This window comes from Carcharhinus amblyrhynchos, chromosome 14, assembly GCF_965287045.1.
Source record: "Carcharhinus amblyrhynchos chromosome 14, sCarAmb.v2.hapA, whole genome shotgun sequence".
Classification (NCBI taxonomy): domain Eukaryota; kingdom Metazoa; phylum Chordata; class Chondrichthyes; order Carcharhiniformes; family Carcharhinidae; genus Carcharhinus; species Carcharhinus amblyrhynchos.
This window is the reverse complement of record NC_137337.1, coordinates 40012764-40034820: the sequence shown is the minus strand read 5'-3', so window position 1 is coordinate 40034820 and position 22057 is coordinate 40012764. Positions and strand designations below refer to the sequence as shown.

General features: G+C 43.2%; 1 long non-coding RNA gene across 2 annotated transcripts in view; it reads right to left on the bottom strand.

Moving 5' to 3' along the window:
• Positions 1 to 22057, bottom strand: part of LOC145352250 (uncharacterized) — a 184337-nt gene that overhangs the window by 3726 nt on the left and 158554 nt on the right. Inside the window, exon 4 of one of the 2 annotated variants that reach the window (XR_013888523.1) lies at positions 14353 to 14734. The exons of the other annotated variant lie outside the window; for it this stretch is intronic. This is a non-coding gene — a long non-coding RNA (uncharacterized LOC145352250). Of the gene's footprint in view, positions 1 to 14352; positions 14735 to 22057 lie in introns of those variants that run through there. 2 annotated transcript variants of the gene reach the window in all.

The window sequence follows — 22057 nt, the reverse complement described above, 5'->3', positions numbered from 1 at the left end:
GCAGAATGGACCAGCCGGAATCCATCTCTTTGTTTGCTCCAAAATCCAAATTCAAATTGAACCCAATTCATGGTCCCCACAAGAAAGACAAACAAAATTCAAGCTGTCAAGATGAGGCATTGCACCCCATCCTGGCCTTGATCTGACCTTCATTCTTAGCCAAAAGGCTGAGAAGGTTCCACATAAAGCCTCTGCAATTTGGTGCTGGGTTCCTCAATGCCCGTTGGCAGTGGGTAGAAACATTTTGACAGGTCTGCCAATGCATCAAACACTTCCGTGTTCCTATCTGTCAGTTCTCTACAACATCCTGTCAATTCCTCACTAGAGGCTGTTGTAGCACAGTTTGCAACCATACCCAGTGGTGAGCTGGAACCTATGCTTCCTTTTCTCTTTGCCCTGGATGCTGGCCCTTCAGACTCTGTGACTGAGCACATTCAAATCCCACCTCTAAACTGCTCTCTAAAATTCTCACTGTGTCATAGAAGATAGGACCAGGAGGAGGCCATTCAGCCCTTTGAGTCTGCTCCACCATTCATCATGATCATGGCTGATCATCCAACTCAATCGCATAATCCTGCTTTCTTCCCATAACCTTTCATCCCATTTGCCCTAAGTGCTAGATCTAGCCATCTTTGGATACATTCAATGTTTTGGCATCAACTACTTCCTGTGGTAATGAATTCCACAGGCTCACCACTCTTTGGGTGAAGAAATGTCACCTTGGTTCCATCATAAATGGTCTCCTCTGAATCCTCAGGCTGTGAACCCTGGTTCTGGACTACCCCACCATCAGGAACATTCTCCCTGTATCTATCCTGTTAGAATTTCATAAGTCTCTACGAGATTCCCCCTCATTTGTCTGAACTCCAGCAAAAACAATCCTAACCTAATTAGCCTCTCCTCATTAATCGGTCCTGCCATCCCCGGAATCAGACTGGTAAACTTTCACTGTACTGTTTCGCAGTGTCAGTTCCAAGCTGGGCTGCGAGTCTGAGAGCAAATGACAGTGTTTTATGATCAACATTAACACTGAGCAGTGCACGAGGCTAGTGATTCAGATATAAGGACTGCTAGAAGCATTCACTGACCTTAATCATTTGTGTGGTCATTAAATGCCTTGCATCACCTTATCCAGATTCTTAGGGCTAGACTGCTAGCACTGACAGTGATTGGCTTCCTGCTCCCATTGACTTTACAATGTCTGTCTGGAGGGATCTCCATTCCTCTGTGGATAGGAAACCTCTCATTTTCTTTGAACATCCTGCACTAAGGCCTTCAGTTCGACGTTGAAAATCTTAGAGCCCACTCTGCCATTCTAGTCTCTTTCCCTTTGGGATCTTCCTGCTAAAATGATGCTCAGTCAAAATGCACCTCCCATTTAAGTCTGCCTTTCATTCTTTGGGTGAAGAAGGCTAACGTGTAGCTAATGTGAACTTGTGATGGCACTGACAATTTTGCCCAGGCACGCAGCCACATGCAACTTATCACTGGTTGCATGCTACTGTTGTATACGTGAGCAGGTAGCACATACTTTGCATGCTCCCTGTATCGGAACGAATGGACACAGGCTGGTCACACCCTATGACCATTTTCAGGTCACTTGGCACTATGGTGCAAATTTTACAGATGCATCATAGAAAGCATTCTTTTTAGATGTATCACAGTTTGGTATGGCTCTGCTCTGACTAAGATCGCAAGAAACTACAAGAGTTGTGAACATAGCCCAGTCCATTATGCAAATCATTGACTCTGTCTACACTTGCTTCTGTCTCAGAAAAGCAATCAGCATAATCAAGGACCCCACCACACCCCTGGACAGACTCTCTTCCACCTTCTTCCATTTGGAAAACGATACAGAAGTCTGAGGTCACATACCAACTGAATCAAGATCAGTTTCTTCCCTGCTACCATCAGACTTTTGAACCTTTTTTAAGCTGATCTCTACATCCTAGCTATGACTATGTAACACTATATGTTATAATGTAACCAATGACAACATTGGCATTTGTTATAATGTAACCAATGGTAACATGCTGTGAGGGTCAGCTGACTGGTTGACCCTGTATATCTAGAAAGCAGATGGGAATTGTGGGGAGCTTCTATGGCTTATGGTGTAGCCCCAAGTGCTGGAATAACAAAGTTTTTTTATTAAATCTTTTGGCTTTCTGGCTAAGATCAAGTGTAGTATCGACATGGTGTACTTGGTTGAAGTCGTTAGGTTACATTTTAGCTTCATTTGAAGCAATTTTTAAATGCGGCATCTTGGCCTTTTAGCTAAGATGGAAATGAGATCAAGACTTGGAAGAGGAGTTATGCCTACTCCAATCAGCTTGGATCATGTAGATCAAGCTCAAGACAGGAGACTTGTTGAGACTCTGAATTGGACTTGATTTGATTGAATTGGATTTTTAAAAAATTAAAAAACAAAGTTTTTTTATTAAACATTTTCCTTTGATTTATTCTCTAAAGTTAGTTATTTTATTGCTTGCAACTGAAGTTTCCCTACTGCTGGCTGAACACTATATTCCTTTCCTTCTCCCCAATGTACTCTATGAACAGTATGTTTTGTCTGTATAACATACAAGAAACAATACTTTTCACTGTATTCCAATATATGTGACGATAATAAATCAAATCAAATTACTTGAAGATTTTTAAATGAGTTGATTTGCCAACCATTACCCAGAGATAGAAATGCATTGAAAAGTTTCACGAGTAAAACATATCTTTTGTCACCTCGTTTGTTTTTTGTAATGGATATTTGCAAACATTTGAAAATATTTGTTAAAATATTTGCAGTGTTAAACTCAGAATAGGTCAAATGTGCTGTGGAGTTGATGGAACTTGATGTTGTGTTTCTCCCTTGTTTTTGTCCTGGTTGATTTGATGAATGACCATGAAATATTGGATGGTGTTTTTTCAAATATGTTTTCATCTGGAGTTCAAAGAATTCATAATCTAAACTTAAAATATCTTGGGAAACCACTTTCTCAGGATTCAGTTGCACCTCTGCTCATCATAATCCCTACCCACGCCATCAGTGAAAAGTGAGAGCCAGTTCTCCCTCCTCAGTGCCATTCATTTCTATTTAATGTTTATATTGCACCATGGTCTCTACATCTATAAATCTGATGTTGTAAATGTCACTCAGATTAAACAAGGTTGATCAAACCTTTCCAGCACTTTTTAAAAATATACATCTATAAAGATCAACAGCAAAAAAAGTGACACAGTTTTGAATAAATCTGGATCAAGATATGTAGAATTTTAGTTAAACCACAAAACACAATCTCTGTTGTTGTGTGATCCACTGCTGGTCTTGTTTTGTTTGCATCAGTTCTATTCTAAATTAGATGTGTCAATGTGTTGGTTTGCAGCTTTTGAAAGCCACTGTGTACTGGGTTTGTTTCTAAGCAATGCCTGAAAATATTTATGACTAAAGCCTAGTGCCCTGTTCATGTGTATGTTTTTATGTAAATATGTTTGGTTTCTATATACATGTAAATTACAATGGAAAGTGATTAGATTGTAGCAATAATAACACATCAACTCTGGCATTTAAAGAATTACTTTATTAAAACTATTGTGTTGAATGGTGCTTGTTGCAGTTACAGGTGAAAGACAGATATAGGCCATGTTACCCTCTTTTTAAATATATATTAGTTTAGTGTGAGTTCAGGCATTGTGTGACTGCTTGGACTCTCAGACGTAGCCTTGTTGGTCATTGCAGACACACTACATGTTCAAGCTTCCTGCTGTCTCATCTGGGTGTGTAATTTTGTGCTGCATTCAAATACATTTAGGTCAAAATGGAAACTCCGAAGTGTCATCAGGGAATGAGGAGATTTACATTTACACTTCAGTTGGTGATATGAAAGTTTAAAAAAAAACACTTTTCAAAGGGAAGACTGTCAAACTGCGAGACCAGCTCAGCTTTTGTTGGTACTGATCTGGCTGAAATATCTAGTCAAGCTTAACAGGTGCATGATAAAGGAGCAAATGACAGATATCTTTCTGCCGCTTGGAATGCTGAGAAGCAGGGAAACTAGGATCAGTACACTTTAAACTCCACAGACACTTCAGTGTCTACAGAAGTAACTCACACTTTAATTTGATTGATTATTGTCACATGTATTGATAAACAGTGCAAAATTTCTATTTATTAGTGTCACAAGTAGGCTGACATTAACACTGCAATGAAGTTACTGTGAAAATCCCTTAGTCGTCACACTCCAGCATCTGTTCAGGTATACTGAGGGAGAATTTAGCATTGCCAATGCACCTGACCAGACATCTTTCAGACTGTGGGAGGAAACCAGAGCACCCAGAGGAATCCACACCAACATGGGGAGAACGTGCAGACTCCACACAGACAGTGACCCAAGCCAGGAATTGAACCTGGGTCCTTGGCATTGTGAGGCAGTGGTGCTAACCATTGAGCCACCATGTTGCCCCCTAGTATTGTTACTTGTGCGCTACACAGAAAAAGCATCCTGTTCATAAAGTACATGGGGGAGAATGAATGGAGAGGATGCAGAATATAGTGTTACAGTCATAGCTAGGGTCAGCTTAATATATGGTAGATTCATTCAAGAGTTTGATGGCGGCAGGGAAGAAGCTGTTCTTGAGTCGAAAGGAATGTGATCTTGAGAAGTTTGGATTTTTTTGCCGAAGGAAGAAGGTGGAAGAAAGTATATCCGGGGTGCATGGGGTCCTTGGTTATGCTGGCTGCTTTCCTGAGGCAGTGGGAAGTGTAGACAGAGTCAATGGATGGGAGGCTGGTTTGCATGATGAGCTGGGCTATGTTCACAACCTTTGTAGTTTCTTGCGGTCCTGGTCGGAGCTGGAGCCATACCAAGCTGAGGAAAGGAGTAACTTATGATACAATAATTTTATAGTAACAATCATAAAGATTGACTTTAAGGGGCATCTTGAAAATAGATGAATAGATGGGAAAAGGGATATGGTCCCCAGAAGGGTAGGGGATTTTAGTTCAAAAGGGGCAGCATGGTTGGTGCAAGATTGGAGGGCCGAAGGGCCTGTACCTGTGCTGTAATTTCCTTTCTTCTTTCTTCTTTGATTGAAAATTGTGATGTTTAATTTATGATCAATCATCAAATGTTTATTCATGTATTGTCTTTATTCCGTAATCAACTATTTTCAATATTTTCGAATGCAAACCACTTCATTCTATAAAAAAATGAAATTTAATTAAGATTATGGGCTGTGTAAGGTCAAATGTTTAATCAAAGAGTGACCTCATGTTTCTGGCTGTAGAGTTCACGTAAGATACCATTTGTAATTGTTAAAGTTATTTGCAGCATCAGTTACCACATTACTGTACAGAAACAGAGAAAAAAAGTCCTACTTTTAAATATCCCCTAATTATAGAATACCCCCTAGGATTACAAAGTGTTATCTCTCCTTTCTGGTTATCAGGTGTGGTAACGGCAACTGCAGCAAAGCGTCAATTGCAGCACAGATTATATAAATAAATGCAAAATATGCCCTGGCCAATATCCATTATGGGTAAATGATGCAGCCACAATTCAAACAGCGGACCATCCAACATTACTGCTGAGTGCCACATAAACAAATTAGGTGGTGTTCAAGCCTTTCCATTTGCACAGAGGATGGGCCAGCGTTTACCAACACAATCTGAAATAGAAGTTCCAAGAGCATGAATGGCTAGTTGAGATGGCCAAGTGTTTGGAAGTCCTTATACATGAATTGCGGGAAAGGAGAGTCCTGTACAAACCATAAGAACAACATTCTCAAAAGTAACTGGTTCAGCGAGATTGAAATTGCAAGCAGAATAGTGAACGTAGTCAGAGATTGGAAATACAGTAATGAGGAGGGACTTGAGATATTGGGGTTATTTCCACCAAAGCTGAAAAGGCTAAAAGATCTAAGATTTTATGAAACTTAAAAATTTGATAGAGCGATTAGTGAAAGCCTATTTCCTCTGGTGGGGAAGTCAGAGACCAGGGGTCGTCAATTTATATTTATTACTGAGAGTGAGGAGAGAGGTTATCTAAATCTTCTTAATGCAGATAGTAATCGGAGCTTGGAAGATTTACCATTGAGAATAGCTGAGTCAATTTAATATTCTTATTGTCGAACCATCCTGCACAGAATGGGGCCAGTTGACTCACTGTTTTGTTGAAAAAGATTGTCCAATTAATTTTACTTCTCTGCTTTTTCCATATAGCCTTACAACTCTTTCCTATTCACGTATCTGTTCAATCCCCCTTGGAAAGCTATGGGGTGGCACAGTGTGCAGCACTGCTGCCTCACAGCGCTAGAGACCTGGGTTCGAGTCCCAGCTTGAGTCACTTTGTGTGAAGTCTGCACGTTTTCCCTGTGAGTTTCCTCCGGGTGCTCCGGTTTCCTCCCACAGTCTGAAAGACGTGCTGGTTAGATGCATTGGCCATGCTAAATTCTCTCTCTGTATCTGAACAGGCGCCAAAGTGTGGCAACTAGAGGGATTTTCGCAGTGATTTCACTGCAGTGTTAAAGTAAGCCTACTTTGTGACACTAATAAATAAACTTTAAAAAACTACTTCTTTTCTCAACATCTGTATCCTTTGGTTACAGCAGCCGGAGAAAACAGTTTCTGTTCATCCACTCCGTCAGAACACCTCACAACTTTGATCAGTGCTATGAAATCTCCTGCTAACGTTCCCTTCTCTCAGAAGAACAATGCCAGCTTCCCTAATCCCTACACATAACTGTAGCTCCTCATCCCCGATATCATTCTGCTAAATATCCTTACACTCTCTCCGAGACCTCGACATAGCTCCTGAAGCGTATGGCCAAAGTTGGACTCAATTCTTCCGCTGAGATTGGCAAGATATCCCGGAACGAGGTATCAAAGTAATTTGTTTGCTTCTAGTAAATCCATGAAAACCACAAATCTGGATTGAGAACAAAAGTAATTCAAACGTACAGTGGATAAATCAGCATCTGCAGAGTAGGGCAACTTAATTTTTCAGAAAGGCCCCTTTGTCAGTGCTGACTGTCTTTTTGGAGAATGTGTGTCATTAAGATGCATCCAGGGGGAACCAGCAGATAGAACCGATATTTGCAGCCTCTTATCTCATGCCAAGAAAAGAAGCTGATATCAGACTGAGGTGGTCTTCGCCCAAGCTGTACAGCTTCACTGAAAAATTCAAGCTCAGTCCGATTTGCAATGTTAACATTATTATAGCTGAGTGAAAATGAGGCTTTGTTACAGAAGGAAAACTTATCGTCTCATGTAATTATCTGCATTGAGTTACAGGTTGTATGAAATATCTTTCCATATATACCCTCAGGGAAGTTTTTTTATTAAAAAAATTAAATTTCATGCTTCTACACGTTTCTAGGATGTGGAGCTTGTGTGATCTTGGAGTTGTTAAAGAAAACTCTGCAAAATAAAAAGGGGGAAGCGATTACATTTCTACTCGGCTGACTGATGTTCTCTTCAACAGCCTGGATCACTTCACTGTGATCTTCAAACTATTGCAATTGAAGTGACAAGCATTACAAAGAAGCCTCTTGGTGGCGCCCTCTGTCTACACGGCCCTTAGCACATAAGCTTGTATTAGTTCAAGACGCTAGAACTGCTTTTACATTTAACATAAATGTTTTGCTTGGTTGTAAAGGACAAATGTTTGACCTCCCAGAAACCGCGTTACAAACTGCAGCCAGTCGATAGGATCCATTTGCTGTTGTGTGGAAAGCCACCAGAAACTTCCTTTTTTTTGCAGTTCCCGGATGACTTTCAACCATCCCAGCCCAGCCCTGCCAATATCATATAAACGTTATCTTCCCTTCATTGCCCCCTCACCTCCCCCTGCGTTTGATTTTTTTTGCTGGAGTTAAGTGGATATCAGCTAACCCAGAAAGATTTTCAGCTCCCGGTTTGTGGCAGCCACAGGAGATGAGTGCTTCATTCAGGAATCTCCCACACATGCACACAAAACCTTGTAAAACCAGGTAAACCAGCTTGAGGGCACTCACTTATTATAATAGCTTAATTACCGGCTTTTTTGATTTTTTTTACAATTTATGCAAAAGGCAGCGATTTCTTTTATGTTGCACAGCCTAGCACCTGCCTATAGTTTCGGCTATAGTTTCACTTTAGAAGCCACGTAGGGTCTGTATCCGAAGCTGAATGTTACACGTCCCTACTTAAAGAGAAAGAAGTTGTGGGTTGGAATGGGTTCTGGTATTGCTATTGGTGATGGGAGAGGGTAGAAGCACATCAAACATTTCATTTGCATGCATCACTGCGCAATAAACAGCTTCCAGATAAAAATAACTTATCAACTGCTTTATGTGCCTGCATTTGGCTGGTGCCTACAATCAGTGATCACAGAATTGTGTGCTTTTTCTTTCCATGTAAAACAACAACAACCTTCGATGCTTCCTCCATGTGCACGGGTTGTAATGGGTTCCTTTTCACTGGCTTCATTTGCCTTTTACTGTGAAGTAATGACATTTCATTACAGCAGCATAATCAATATTAGGTTCATTTTCAAAAAAAAACCCATAAACCTTATTGCTCTTTAACACGAGGCTTAAAAGATATCTTTAAGCATTTGATAAGTTTGATGGAGCTTGACTTCCAGATGCCAAACTGCTAGCTTTTTGCAGTGTTTTAAAGTACAAGTCAAAAAATTATTTCTGTCAGTCTCATTATCACCTTCCTCCTCGACTTCAGTATCATATGTAACCATGTGTAGAATCATAAAATAATTATGCAGTGTACAAGCTTTCTGGGAGCATGTAGTACTGTTTTCCTAATTCTTTATCGCTCACATTGATCATGGCATGTGTGCATTGATCCAAGCCCGCCATCTGGTTGTGTGAGATAAGCATGGTAGTGTCTTTTGCATTTCACTGTCAGTCAAGGAGGGGGACAGTTTGGCTGTAGGGAATTATGGGGGTAGGATTAGCCCTCTTCCTGCGAGTAAGCTGAATTTTAAATGGTACTATTGCAGCTGCTGAGGCCACATTACAAACTCACACTTTTTGCTTATGGCCTGGTGCAGACTTTAAACTGGTGTCAGATGGAGGGACATGTTTGCAAGCCTTTTTTTAAAAAAATAAACGCAGATGCCAGTCACTGTCACTTGCTTGTACCTTTGGATGGAACCCTGTACATGCAACTACTTTCGGAGGTACAATCAACTCGTAAAACTTCTGGCGATATCATTTTGAGACCATTCAATGTTTACAATAATTAAGAACTGATTTTGTGTTTTTTTTGAAGGAGGGGGGGTAATTGTGAGACTGACAAGTGTTTTCATGCAGAAGGTCTCCATTGTTGATGCATGTGCTTGGAGTGCATTGAGTCTGTAGCAAGCCATTCCCTGAAAACGAATAAATCTGTCACAAAAGATTAGTTCCGTTTTGTCTGTTGATGCTGACTATTCATAGATCTTCAGTGTGAGGGCCAGTGTGTCACAGTAAGTTGCAGGGTTTCTGCTTTTGACTTAGAGGCGCTGTATTCTGTCACTTGCCTACAAAAGAGCAGCCAGAAGGAGAGGAGAAAAATGGTCTGCCATGTGTTGGAGCTGCACCTTCTTAGCTGCGCATTTATTTTCTTTGTTGCCTCAACTTTTATTGTTGTACAGTGAAAAAAAAACAATATTAAGCACAGGCTCCAGGCAGCAGCAAGCAGAAAAGGGGATTAGCATATCGCTAGGATCATCTTACACTGAAGCAAATTCCTTTCACAATGTATAATTAGTGAATTTGGCCCTTTTGGAACACACAGACAAAAAAAATCATTCGTTCAGATGTTGAGTCAGAGTGTAGGAGGAGAAAGGTGGCTTGCAGATGCAGCAGGCATTTTGAACATTGTAAACTTTATTTCTGCAAGTTTTAGATTACATTTTGAAGGACAAAAGCAACAGAGTACACAGGTAGAAAAGGAATTGAACAGTACAAAAATAAAACTGGAACAACGGCTTCAAACATGCAGGGATAAAATCAGCAGTACTGGCAGAGAGATGTCTACAATGTTAAAACACTTAAATTCTGTAATTGTTACATCTAACTTTTGCTAAAGATTTGTAAATTATGCACCCAGTTCCTCATTGCACTGTCAGGCATTTTAAACAGATAATCAGGACATTTTGGGATCATTAAAAAAATGTAAAATAATTTTAATTGCAGTGGATTTTGAACACAAATGTTGCTGAAAAGAATATTTGCTTGTGATAGTTGCAAAGGCGAAGACTTATTGATCTTTCGTTTGCTGAAACATCGCCTAGAATAAACTACTAGAGTAAAATGTTACTGGGTCTGGTGTGAAACTGCCATTGAGTAATTTGCCTCTGCTCCCTTCCCCCAATGTAATATTTTAAATAAATATTTGTATAGGACGTTCTTACCAATCTTACTACAGTTACAGTTTTTGTTCAGTTGGGAATATTGCAGAGGAAACAGATAATTTTCATTGTAATTGACTAAGTCCTTCAGATAAAATGGATTGTCTAGTTTTATCTTATTGACAGCTTTCCTACTGTAATCTTTACAATTACAATAACCCAGTATTAACGGGGAGTTTTGAACTAAGAAACACATCAACTCATATCGAGAGCAAGTGTTTGCAAATTTTCGAGTCAGATTTTCTTGCCTAAGTGTTCATTCCTTTAATGCTTTGTAATCAGTAGTTTGAGAGCAACTTAAACAGCAAACTACAAATAATCTGAAAAATGAAACAGTATTGCACTATGACTTCAATGACAACAGCACTGCAATAGTCATGCACCCCATTTAACAGTGTTCCCCCACCCCCCCATTTTGTGGGATAATTTGGTGCACGAGCAAAGGATCTCGTTAAATGAGGGTTTTCAATAACACAGTTCGCACATACTAGGCTCTTAAAGAATGTTTTCTTTCTGTTTGTCTTGCGTCAAATTACATTAGAGGTAGTGTTGCCAACCATTCAGAATTTCCCCAATGACTTCAGGAATTATACATTTACCTCCTGGACATTGTTACGAGCAACCCAGGAGAAAAAGACATAGAACATTTTAAAAAAACAGTCCTTTTTCATTTTCTTTGAACACGTTAATTTATTGTTCATAAAAAATATTGGAAGATGTTGGGATAGGGAGGAATAAATGCTGGACAGGAAGGGTGGCTGAAAGCAAGAGGCCATTTGATTAAATTCCAGACCTAAATCTAGTGAGAGTTGAGAACTCTGACTACTGGAGTTTTTGCTAATTCATAAAGGATACAAAAAACAGTGAACCCTCATGCAAAACTTAAAGTGCTCTTGATTGGAAGTCTTGTTTCAAATTACCCAGAACCTACCATAACGGCAAAATACTGCGGATGCTGGAATCTGAAAGAAAAACAGAAAATGCTGGAAAATCAGCTCTGACGAAGGGTCATCCAGACTCGAAACGTTAGCTCTATTCTCTCTCCACAGAGCCTACCATGTCTGCTCTGGAAATGAATGGCTGCAGCAGATTAACTGAGACTAAACTTCCTTGCTGGGCATTGCGCAGTTGCTCTGTAACACTGCTGGAGCTACAGCTGCTGAGGGTCATTTTCAAGTTAAATAAGGGGGAAAAAAACATGATTTTTGAAATGTTTATTTTTCTGTTTAATCAGAGTATATTTTATCAGTTTGTGATAAAGGATCACGCCCAAAACATTAAGCCACCTTTCCCTCTCAGATGTTGAATGGCCTGCTCTGAATTGCTAATGCTTCAAATCTTTATTTTGGACTTCCAGTATTTAGAATTTTTCTTATATCTACACTCCTCATCCAGTCGTGTAATTTTATCCACTGTGCACTTAAAGATTTGGTCGTATTTGTGCTATAAAATGGGTGCTGCAGTGTTAGTGTGTCAGATTTGGTTCAGCTGCTAGCACTCCCGTCCCTCAGTCTGAAGATCGTGGCTCTGAGGCCCACTCCAGAGACAAAAATCAAACCAGTGCAGTGCTGGTGGAGTGCTGCTTGTTGGAGGCGCTATCTTTCAGATAAGAGATTACACCAAGGCCCTGTCTGCTTTCTTGGGTGAACCACAATCGCTACAGAGCAGAAGGAGGCCATTCGGCCCATCGAGTCTGCACCAACAACAATCCCACTGAGGCCCCATGCCCGTAACCCACATTATTACTCTGCTGAATCTCCTCACACCAGGGGATAATTTATCATGGCCAACCAACCTAACCTGCACATCTTTGGAATGTGGGGGGGAAACCAGAGCGCCCGGAGGAAACTCACGCAGATATGGGATAAAGGTACAAACTCCACACAGACAATCACCCGAGGCCAGAACTGAAGCGTGGCAATGCCCAGCAAGGACGTTTAGTCTCAGTTAATCTGCTGCAGCCATTCGTTTCCAGGGCCGACATGGTAGGTTCTGTGGCGAGAGAATAGAGCCAATGTTTTGAGTCTGGATGACCCTTCGTCAGAGCTGATTTTCCAGCATTTTCTGTTTTTCTTTCAGATTCCAGCATCTGCAGTATTTTGCAGTTATAATCACGAGCAGATTAACTTCTTTGTGAAATGACGATTTAGGGATATATATTGGTTCGGGCACATTTTGTGTTGCTCTGTACTGAAAATGTGAAATAGGATTATTTATGGATGGGCAGCAGGGTGGCCTCCTGTGGTCAAAGTTGCCAACTCTCACTGGATTTAGGCCTAGAATTTAATCAAATGGCCTCTTGCTTTCAACTTTCCTGTCCGACATTTATTCCTCCCCATCCCAACATCTCCAATATTTTCATAAACAATAAACTAATGTGTTCAAAGGAACTAAAAAGAAATCATTTTTTAATGTCCTATGACTTTTTCTCCTGGGTTGCAGCAATGTTAACCACTACGCCACTGTGCCACCCACCCATAAATGATCCATCTCACATTTTCAATATAGAGCAACGAAAAATGTGCCCTGACCAATATTTATCTTTCAATCAACATTTCATAAAAAAAGGTTAATCAGCTCATGATCATGTAGTAGTTAGTGGGAGTTTGTCTTGTGCAAATTGACTGCCATGTGTCCTGCATTACTTTATTGGCTGTAAATCACCTTGCAATCTCTTGAGGTTGTGACAGATACTATATAAATGCACGGCCTGGATTTCTGCCTGTAAATCAAGCGCACAAAGTCAGGAGAATTCCGGGCTCTGCAAAACCAACTGCTAAAATAGTTGCCCAAACTTCCAATTTTTGGTCGGGGGGTGGTGAATTGGAGAACAGAGGTGGAGGGGGGTGGGCAATCTGGAAATAGTTAGAGGTCGGCGGGATTCCTGGCATCGATTGGGCAACTTGGGCACAGTTAATCTTTTTTTTCCTGTTCATTCGTGGGATATGGGCATCACTGGCTGGCCAACATTTGTTGCCCATCCATAGTTGCCCTCGGAGGGCAGCTAAGAGTCAATCACATTGCTGTGGCTCTGGATTCATATCTTGCCCAGACTGCATAAGGACAGCAGCTTTCCTTCCCTAAAAGACATTAGTGAACCAGCTGGGTTTCTCTGACAATGAACAATGGTTTTGTGGTCATCTGTATATTCTTAATTCCAGATATTTCCTCATTGAATTCAGATTCCACCATCTGCAATGGCGGGATTCGAACTTGCATCCCCAGAACATTAGCTGAGCCTCTGGATCAATCGTCCACGATAATACCACTAGGCCATTTTATCCCAGTGATAAAAATGGGCCTTCTGAAAGGCTCATTTGAAAAGTTGGTTGTCAATGACCAAGCTCCTTGAGCAGACATAGTTGACTTGTCAGGTGAGGATCAAAGCTGTAAATGTTGTCCAACTGTTAGCTGACCCTGGAAAGGATGGCCAATCATGGGCTTTCCCTGTGGAAGAATTGTCATTGTTGCTGCCTGTTCAAAGTGTTCTCAACCAAACACTGAAAATGTGGAGTGGATTCTCAGGATACAGCCATGAGATAGCATCATCCACCACGACTGGGTACAGTTATTCTGTGGTCATGTAATTCATTGCCAAGACTCAATTTTCTGCTCAGGACTGCCGTGGAAGAGATCCAGAAAAGGAGACCAGTCCTGTGCCCAGCTGGCCAACGTAATCCACTTGTAGCAACCAAGAAGGCCTGGATTCAAATTGTGGCTGTGGTGAGCGCGGCAGGAGACCATCAGCCCAAACTGATACGCTGCTATACTATTGGAATTGGATTTTGCTCCACTATTAATGGTTTAACAGTCCATAGTTGGGTTGTAAGAGTAAATCAATAGCGCCATGTACAAAAGCTGTGCTCTGTTCATAAACTGAAAACGTGTAGAAACTCACAGAGTATTGTGATTTCACTAATCTCATTAAAAAGTTCAGAAAGTTACAACTTGTTGCAATAATATTCTCTGGTTTAGCTATGGTAGGAAGGTCTTATGGTGCAGTTGTAGTGTCATTACTTCTGGGCCGGAAGCTGTGGGCTCTAGTCCCACTTCAGGACTGGATGGCCACGGAACGTGCATTCAGGATGTGGCCTGACACATTGGGTGGAATTCTGCTCGTGGCTGGTTTGGTGGCAGACAGGAGTGGAGAATCCGGTGGGAGCCAGAAAGTTGGAAACCCACCAGCATAGGAACAGTTTGAAATTCTCCTGATGTAATGGCCGCTCAGTACTCCTGCTGGTGGCATGAATGTCATTTGCATCTCACGAAAGTTCATTAAAACACCAGATTGCCAAAATCTTGGCAGGTCTTCCAATCTTACCAGCAGGGAATCACATTGGTGTCAATTCCATCTGGAAAAGAGTTGCATGCACAAGGTGGATCTCAGTTTGCTTCTGACTTTGAGGTGATTGCAACATACATAGCCTATCTACCATAGCACTGTGCTGCTCCTGTAGAGATGAATACCACTCTGCTAGGGCAGATCTCTAGCTCCACGCCTTGCTGTGGGACTGAAGGTTATCCGGAGGTGGGAGTGAGGTTGGAGGGCTGGGGGTGTGTGTAAGAAGGCAAGGGGGACAACCTGGAAGTAGATGAGAGCGCACAATCGCAGGCAGAGATTCTTTTTTTTTAAGTTTAAGTTTATTTATTAGTCACAAATGGGCTTACATTAACACTGCAATGAAGTTACTGTGAAATTCCCCTAGTCACCATGGTCCGATGCTTGTTTGGGTCAATGCACCTGATCAGTGGATGTTTCAGATTGTGGGAGGAAACTGGAGCACCTGGAGGAAACCCAAGCAGACATGGGGAGAACGTGCAAACTCCACATAGACAGTGACCCAAGCTGGGAATCGAACGTGGGTCCCTGGCGCTGTGAGGCAGCAGTGCTAACCACTGTGCCACTGTGCTGTTTGAGTACATGATGCCAAGCTGAAAATTTGATAATAGAGGGAGCTAAGAGGGACTTACTCTGGCAGAGTGGATGAAATCATTCATCTACTTCCTGTATTGTGTGGCACTTCTGCTGTGGTCAATCACACTGACCTCTCGGGCAGTGGCCTCTCAGGCTGGAGAGGTGAGGTTGATTTGATGTGCTTCCTGGAGCCTTCCTTAGGATAGAGGACATGCCTCTGTCCCCAAGCTCCTTAAATCAAGGCTTTGAGGCCTGGTGATTGAATTGGGAGGCAGACTCTTTCTTGAGCCTGCAAGCTTTCGGGCTCCAGGCATCTTGTACAATCCCAAGAAGACAGCTAGGCTGCAGAGAGTGATCTGAGTGTGCTGGACTGGAGGTTAAATCTGGTTCCTCCACTTTGAACCTGCCAGCTGATGACAGGCAGACGAATCAGCTCCTGACCCATCAGGCGATTCAGAGAGATGCTTACTTGTGCATAATTAATGAGGCTGCAAGCGCGGAATCGCACAAGGGTTCACGCCGTTCCGGCCAATGAGAACAGCACCAGCGGAACTGCCCGCCACCCAATTCCACCCATTGATTTTCAGCCAGAAATCCTTCCAATATATCTGGCAGCGGGTGGCAAGGGTGGGAGAGATTCTCGGTCAGCTGTACTGCAGAAGTAGCAAATACTTCTCCAAGCGTGATCATGGACCAATCCAATGGAAGTCCATGATCACTAACACTTCTTAGGGCCTGGTACCCGCGGGGGCAGAGATCAGATATAACATTCCTAATTCTCACCAGAATGCAAATTATTCAATTTTCAACTCATACTTGTTCTGTCAAAAAATATACTTAAAGGCGAATATCACTGATGGAAATTTAGCCTTGCAAAGTGTTTAATGCTGAGTTTTCGAATTCATTCCCAGGATATGGATGTTGCTGGCAAGGACTACATTTATTTCACCAGCTCTATTCTCTAGCTTGCTGTTCGAAGCTATATTTAACCACTCGTTGGGCCGAAGGGCCTGTTTCCTGGGCTGTTTTTGTTCTTTGTTCAGTCCTGTTTGTAGTGGTATGAAACTCAGTGCTTGCTAATCCACTTCAGAATAGTATAATCATCATCAGAAAACTCACGTGTCAAGATAGATTCTTCCTTGTGGATGACGGGACAGAAGTGAGATGCCACTGGTAATTGTGGGTTCTCAGATGGCTTATGCACCTTATCTTCTCCTTGCTGACTTTCACACAGGTGATTGTGGTTTGTTGGCTGGAGAAACTGTCCTCTCTTTCTGTCTCTGGTGCTGGTGATGGATGGCAATGTAGATTATGATTGGATGTGTGAATTCCATCTGTTGATATTATTGGAGTAGACCTTCATGGAGGTTTTGAGATTGTCTTTAAAATGTTTTCTTAGGCCCGCATCCGAAAGGGTTCCCTGATGTAGCTCTGAGTAAAACATCTATTTGGGCAGTCTGATGTGAGATTATCATAACCCCCATTCATTCCATGTCTGTGTCGTGGAGGATTATTCTTTTGTCATCAACTTGATTCACAAGGTTTTTCGAAGATAGGTTTTTTGATTCTGTCTTCATTCACTATGAAGGACACAAGTAACATCCAGAAATAATCTAGAGCAGAAATTAGAAGGGAGGAGGAATTCAAGAAAATTACAGTCAGCAGGGAAGTGGTACTAAGGCGACAGCTGGATCTGCAAGTTTACAAGTCCCCAAGTTCTGATGGACTTCATTGTGGGGTCTTGAAAGAAGTGGCGAGTGAGATAGTTGATGCGTTGTTTTTAATTTTACTAGATTTGGAGAAGGTTCCACTTGATTGGAGAATAGTGAATGTAACTCCTTTATTCAAAAAGGAGGGAGACAGAAAGCAGGAAACTACAGGCCAGTTAGCTGTCACTGGGAAAATGTTCGACTCTGTCATTAAAGACAATATAGCAGGGCACTTAGATAAATTCAAGATAGTCAGGCAAAGCTATTTCATTGGATGCAACTCATCTCCGTTCCCTTAAGCCCAAGGGGCCCAAATTTGAATATCTTTGGCAACCAGCTTTTTAACCATCTATGGACAGATCTGCCTGGACCACTTAAACTATTATTGGCTCTCCATTGCTAACAGTGATCATTACTTAAAGATTATCTAAGAATGAAAAGTTAATGCCTCGCTTTTTTTGTCCAGCACAATCCATATTCTTAAGCCACCCTCACCTCCGACAATGTTTACGAGGAGATCAGGGAACTTTTAGTCACAAGGGTGTCTATTCAACTACCTCTGCCACTGCCCTTCCACTCCTTGTCCTTAAGTAAAACTTGCCCCAAATGTTCCCTAGTACATACGCAAGCCCTGAACTCACATCTTTCTGTGGATTCTATTCATCTACTGCAATGTTCTTCCTGATGTCACTTCCTGCTTTCCTCAATCCATTTCTGAAACTGTTGACAACTAAGCTTCCCTTTGCGAGCCCTTTAATTTCCTTGCACCAACATTCCCCCCCCCCAGCCTCCTTTCAAATTTGCTTTCATCAACCTTCTCCCAAAAAAAACAATGCAAGTGTCCACTATCCTTGCAAATTACTGCTGCATCTCTAGTTTCCCTTTCCTCTTCAAAGGTCTTGAACTTGTTCTTGCTTTCCAAAGGTATTCACATCTTTTCCCCAGTTCCATGATTGAATCCCTCCAGTCAAATTTTCAGCCACAGTAATAGTGCTTGGTCAAAGTTACAAATTCTTTGTGACCATGATAAACCATCTCTTCTATTTTATCTCCTCCTCTAATGCCACTTTAATTCATTATTTTCTGTCTCATTGTCGCCAGAGAATTACCCCCAATGTTGTCCCTTTCTTCTTCTGCACTGTTATCTCTGGAGTACAGTCAACTTCCAGCATTCGTGGCCCCCTCTATCGTGAATTTATTTACCCGCGCAAATGTGATTGTGCACATAATCGCAGGTTGGCGGGCCCAAAGCTGCAGTTTAGAATGTTAAACTCTCACCTTCCCCATGTCATTCCCATGTAGAAAGCACACACTGTCCATGTGCCAACTCTGCGCGTGCACAAGTTCGTCGTTTGTGATTTCACACTTTGAGAGAATTTATGGGGATGGGACCCCTATGAATGGTAGAGTTGCCTACCGCAAAGACCTACCATTGGCTTCCTTCTGTTTCTAAAGCACATGCTACCACCTGGCAATATCATCAGGAAATATAACATCTGGTTCCACATGTGTGCCAATGGCACTATAGTCTACCTCACCACGAGTTCTTTGGACTCTCCACTAGTTCTGATTTATCATGCTGCTTGTTTGACATCCAATAATGGATTGGCATGACTTTCTTCTAACTATTGGAATATTCTAATCTTCTCCAGACTGAAGCCACTGTCTTTGTTCCCCATCATAAGCTCTATTTCCTGACCACGGTCTCCATCCCTACTTCCACTGAACAAAACTGATTGCAGTTTCAATGTTATGTTTGACTCTGAGAGGATTTTCTGACCACATATCCACACTGTCATAAAGACTGTCTACTTCTAGCTCCGTAATGTTTGCTTTTACTTCGAACCTGCCTCAGTTCATCGGCTGCTGAAACATTTGTTTTTGCCTTTGTTACTCTAGATTTGAATATTCTAATTCTCTCCAGCCAGCCATCCTTTTTTCGATCCTGCATGAACTGGGCTCATCCAAAATTCTCATTCGCCGCTCACTCCAGGGGCTAGATTTTCCCATCTAGCCCGCTGTGGGAATCATAGTGGACAGAACATGGACCACGCACAGGTCTATTGACTTCGGGCAGGATTTTCTGATGTCAGGGTGAGCGCAGTCGGAAAATCCCGTCCCTGAGCCGGATGGTCTTGATTAGTTCCTGCTCCAATGATGTCTCAGCTTTAATATTCCCCTTCTTGTTTCATGGCTTTGCTCCTCCTAGCATGAGCCTCCTCCAGCCCCACAAGCCTTTGAGATCCCTGTGTTTGTCTCACTCTGCCGTCTCCAATCTCAATCACTCCGCCGTTTCCGATCTCAGTCACTCCGCCGTTTCCGATCTCAATCACTCCGCCGTCTCCGATCTCAATCACTCCGCCGTCTCCGATCTCAATCACTCCGCCGTCTCCGATCTCAATCACTCCGCCGTCTCCGATCTCAATCACTCCGCCGTCTCCGATCTCAATCACTCCGCCGTCTCCGATCTCAATCACTCCGCCGTCTCCGATCTCAATCACTCCGCCGTCTCCGATCTCAATCACTCCGCCGTCTCCGATCTCAATCATTCCGCCGTCTCCGATCTCAATCACTCCGCCGTCTCCGATCTCAATCACTCCGCCGTCTCCGATCTCAATCACTCCGCCGTCTCCGATCTCAATCACTCCGCCGTCTCCGATCTCAATCACTCCGCCGTCTCCGATCTCAATCACTCCGCCGTCTCAGATCTCAATCACTCCGCCGTCTCCGATCTCAATCACTCCGCCGTCTCCGATCTCAATCACTCCGCCGTCTCCGATCTCAATCACTCCGCCGTCTCCGATCTCAATCACTCCGCCGTCTCCGATCTCAATCACTCCGCCGTCTCCGATCTCAATCACTCCGCCGTCTCCGATCTCAATCACTCCGCCGTCTCCGATCTCAATCACTCCGCCGTCTCCGATCTCAATCACTCCGCCGTCTCCGATCTCAATCATTCTGCCGTCTCCGATCTCAATCATTCTGCCATCTCCGATCTCAATCACTCCGCCGTCTCCGATCTCAATCACTCTGCCGTCTCCGATCTCAATCACTCCGCCGTCTCCGATCTCAATCACTCCGCCGTCTCCGATCTCAATCACTCCGCCGTCTCCGATCTCAATCACTCCGCCGTCTCCGATCTCAATCACTCCGCCGTCTCCGATCTCAATCACTCCGCCGTCTCCGATCTCAATCATTCTGCCGTCTCCGATCTCAATCACTCCGCCGTCTCCGATCTCAATCACTCTGCCGTCTCCGATCTCAATCACTCCGCCGTCTCCGATCTCAATCATTCTGCCGTCTCCGATCTCAATCACTCTGCCGTCTCCGATCTCAATCACTCCGCCGTCTCCGATCTCAATCACTCTGCCGTCTCCGATCTCAATCACTCCGCCGTCTCCGATCTCAATCACTCCGCCGTCTCCGATCTCAATCACTCCGCCGTCTCCGATCTCAATCACTCTGCCGTCTCCGATCTCAATCACTCCGCCGTCTCCGATCTCAATCACTCCGCCGTCTCCGATCTCAATCACTCTGCCGTCTCCGATCTCAATCACTCCGCCGTCTCCGATCTCAATCACTCCGCCGTCTCCGATCTCAATCATTCTGCCACTGGTGACCATGCTTTCAGCCAGCTTTCCTGTCAGCTTTGCATGGGATTCTCTCTCGGATCCTCCCCATTTCTCTACCTCTCCGCCTTCTTTAATGATGCTGTTTAAAAATCTACTTCTTTGACCAGGTTTCTGGCCACCTATTCTGATAGCTCCTTATGTGACTTGGCAACCAAAAAGGTTAAAAATATTTTTATTGCTGTCACTCTTATTAAGCACCTTGGGATGTTTTGACCTGGATTCGATTCCCAGCTTGGGACACCATCTGGGTGGAGTCTACATGTTCTCCCCATGTCTGCGTGCGTTTCCTCTGGGTGCTCTGCTTTCCTCCCACAGTCTGAAAGATGTGCTGGTTAGGGGCAATGGTCATGCTAAATTCTCCCTCAGTGTACCTGAACAGGGGCTGGAGTGTGGCAATTAGGGGATTTTCACAGTAACTTCATTGCAATGTTAATGTAAGCTTACTTGTGACAATAATAAATAAACTATGCTAAATTCAATACATAAATACAAGCTTTTTTAAAAAAAAATTGTTCCTGGGCATCTCATAGAATCATAGAACCCTACAATGCAGAATGAGGCCCTTCGGCCCATCAAGTCTGCACCGAACACCATCCCACCCAGGCCCTACCTCCATATCCCTACATATTATACTTACACATCCCTGGACACTAAGGGGCAATTTCTTAGCATGGCCAATCAACCTAACCCGCACATCTTTGGACTGTGGGAGGAAACCGGAGCACCCGGAGGAAACCCACACAGACACGAGGAGAACGTGCAAACTCCACACAGACCATGACCCAAGCCGGGAGTCGAACCCAGGAGCTGTGAAGCAGCAGTGCTAACCACTGTGCTACCGTGCCACCAACATCTCTGGCTGGGCCAACATTTATTGCTCATTTCTAATTGCGGGGGCAGTTAATAGTCAACCACGTTGCTGCGAATCTGGAGTCACATGATGTAGGCCAGACGAGGTGTGGGGCGGAGGGGGGAGGGGTGCAGAATTCCTTCCCTAAAGGACAAGTTCCACCGTCTGCAGTGACGGGATTTGAACCTGACCATTACTCTGGGTCTCTGGATTACTAGTTCAGTGACAATACCACTATGCTATCGCCACTCCTAGTTGCAGTGTGGATGACTGGAGTTTCCTGATGCTACTGAGCTCTGCTCCTGTAATTGTTTCTGCTGGGCCACTTTTCAATTGCCTGCCCCTCGCTCACTCCGATTCCCGTGATGGGCAGGGTGGTAAAATTCTAGCGTGTGGGTTTCTCAGGAAGAGGGGGGACCTGCTACTGATACAAGCAGCAGGTCCATACCACCAGCAGCTCTCCTTGTGAGAGAAAGGTCATTATTACAGTTCCACATGCTGAACTCCCACATCCCAAAGTCAACAAATGCACAACCCAATGGCAATCAGGATTCACCCAGACAAAATCT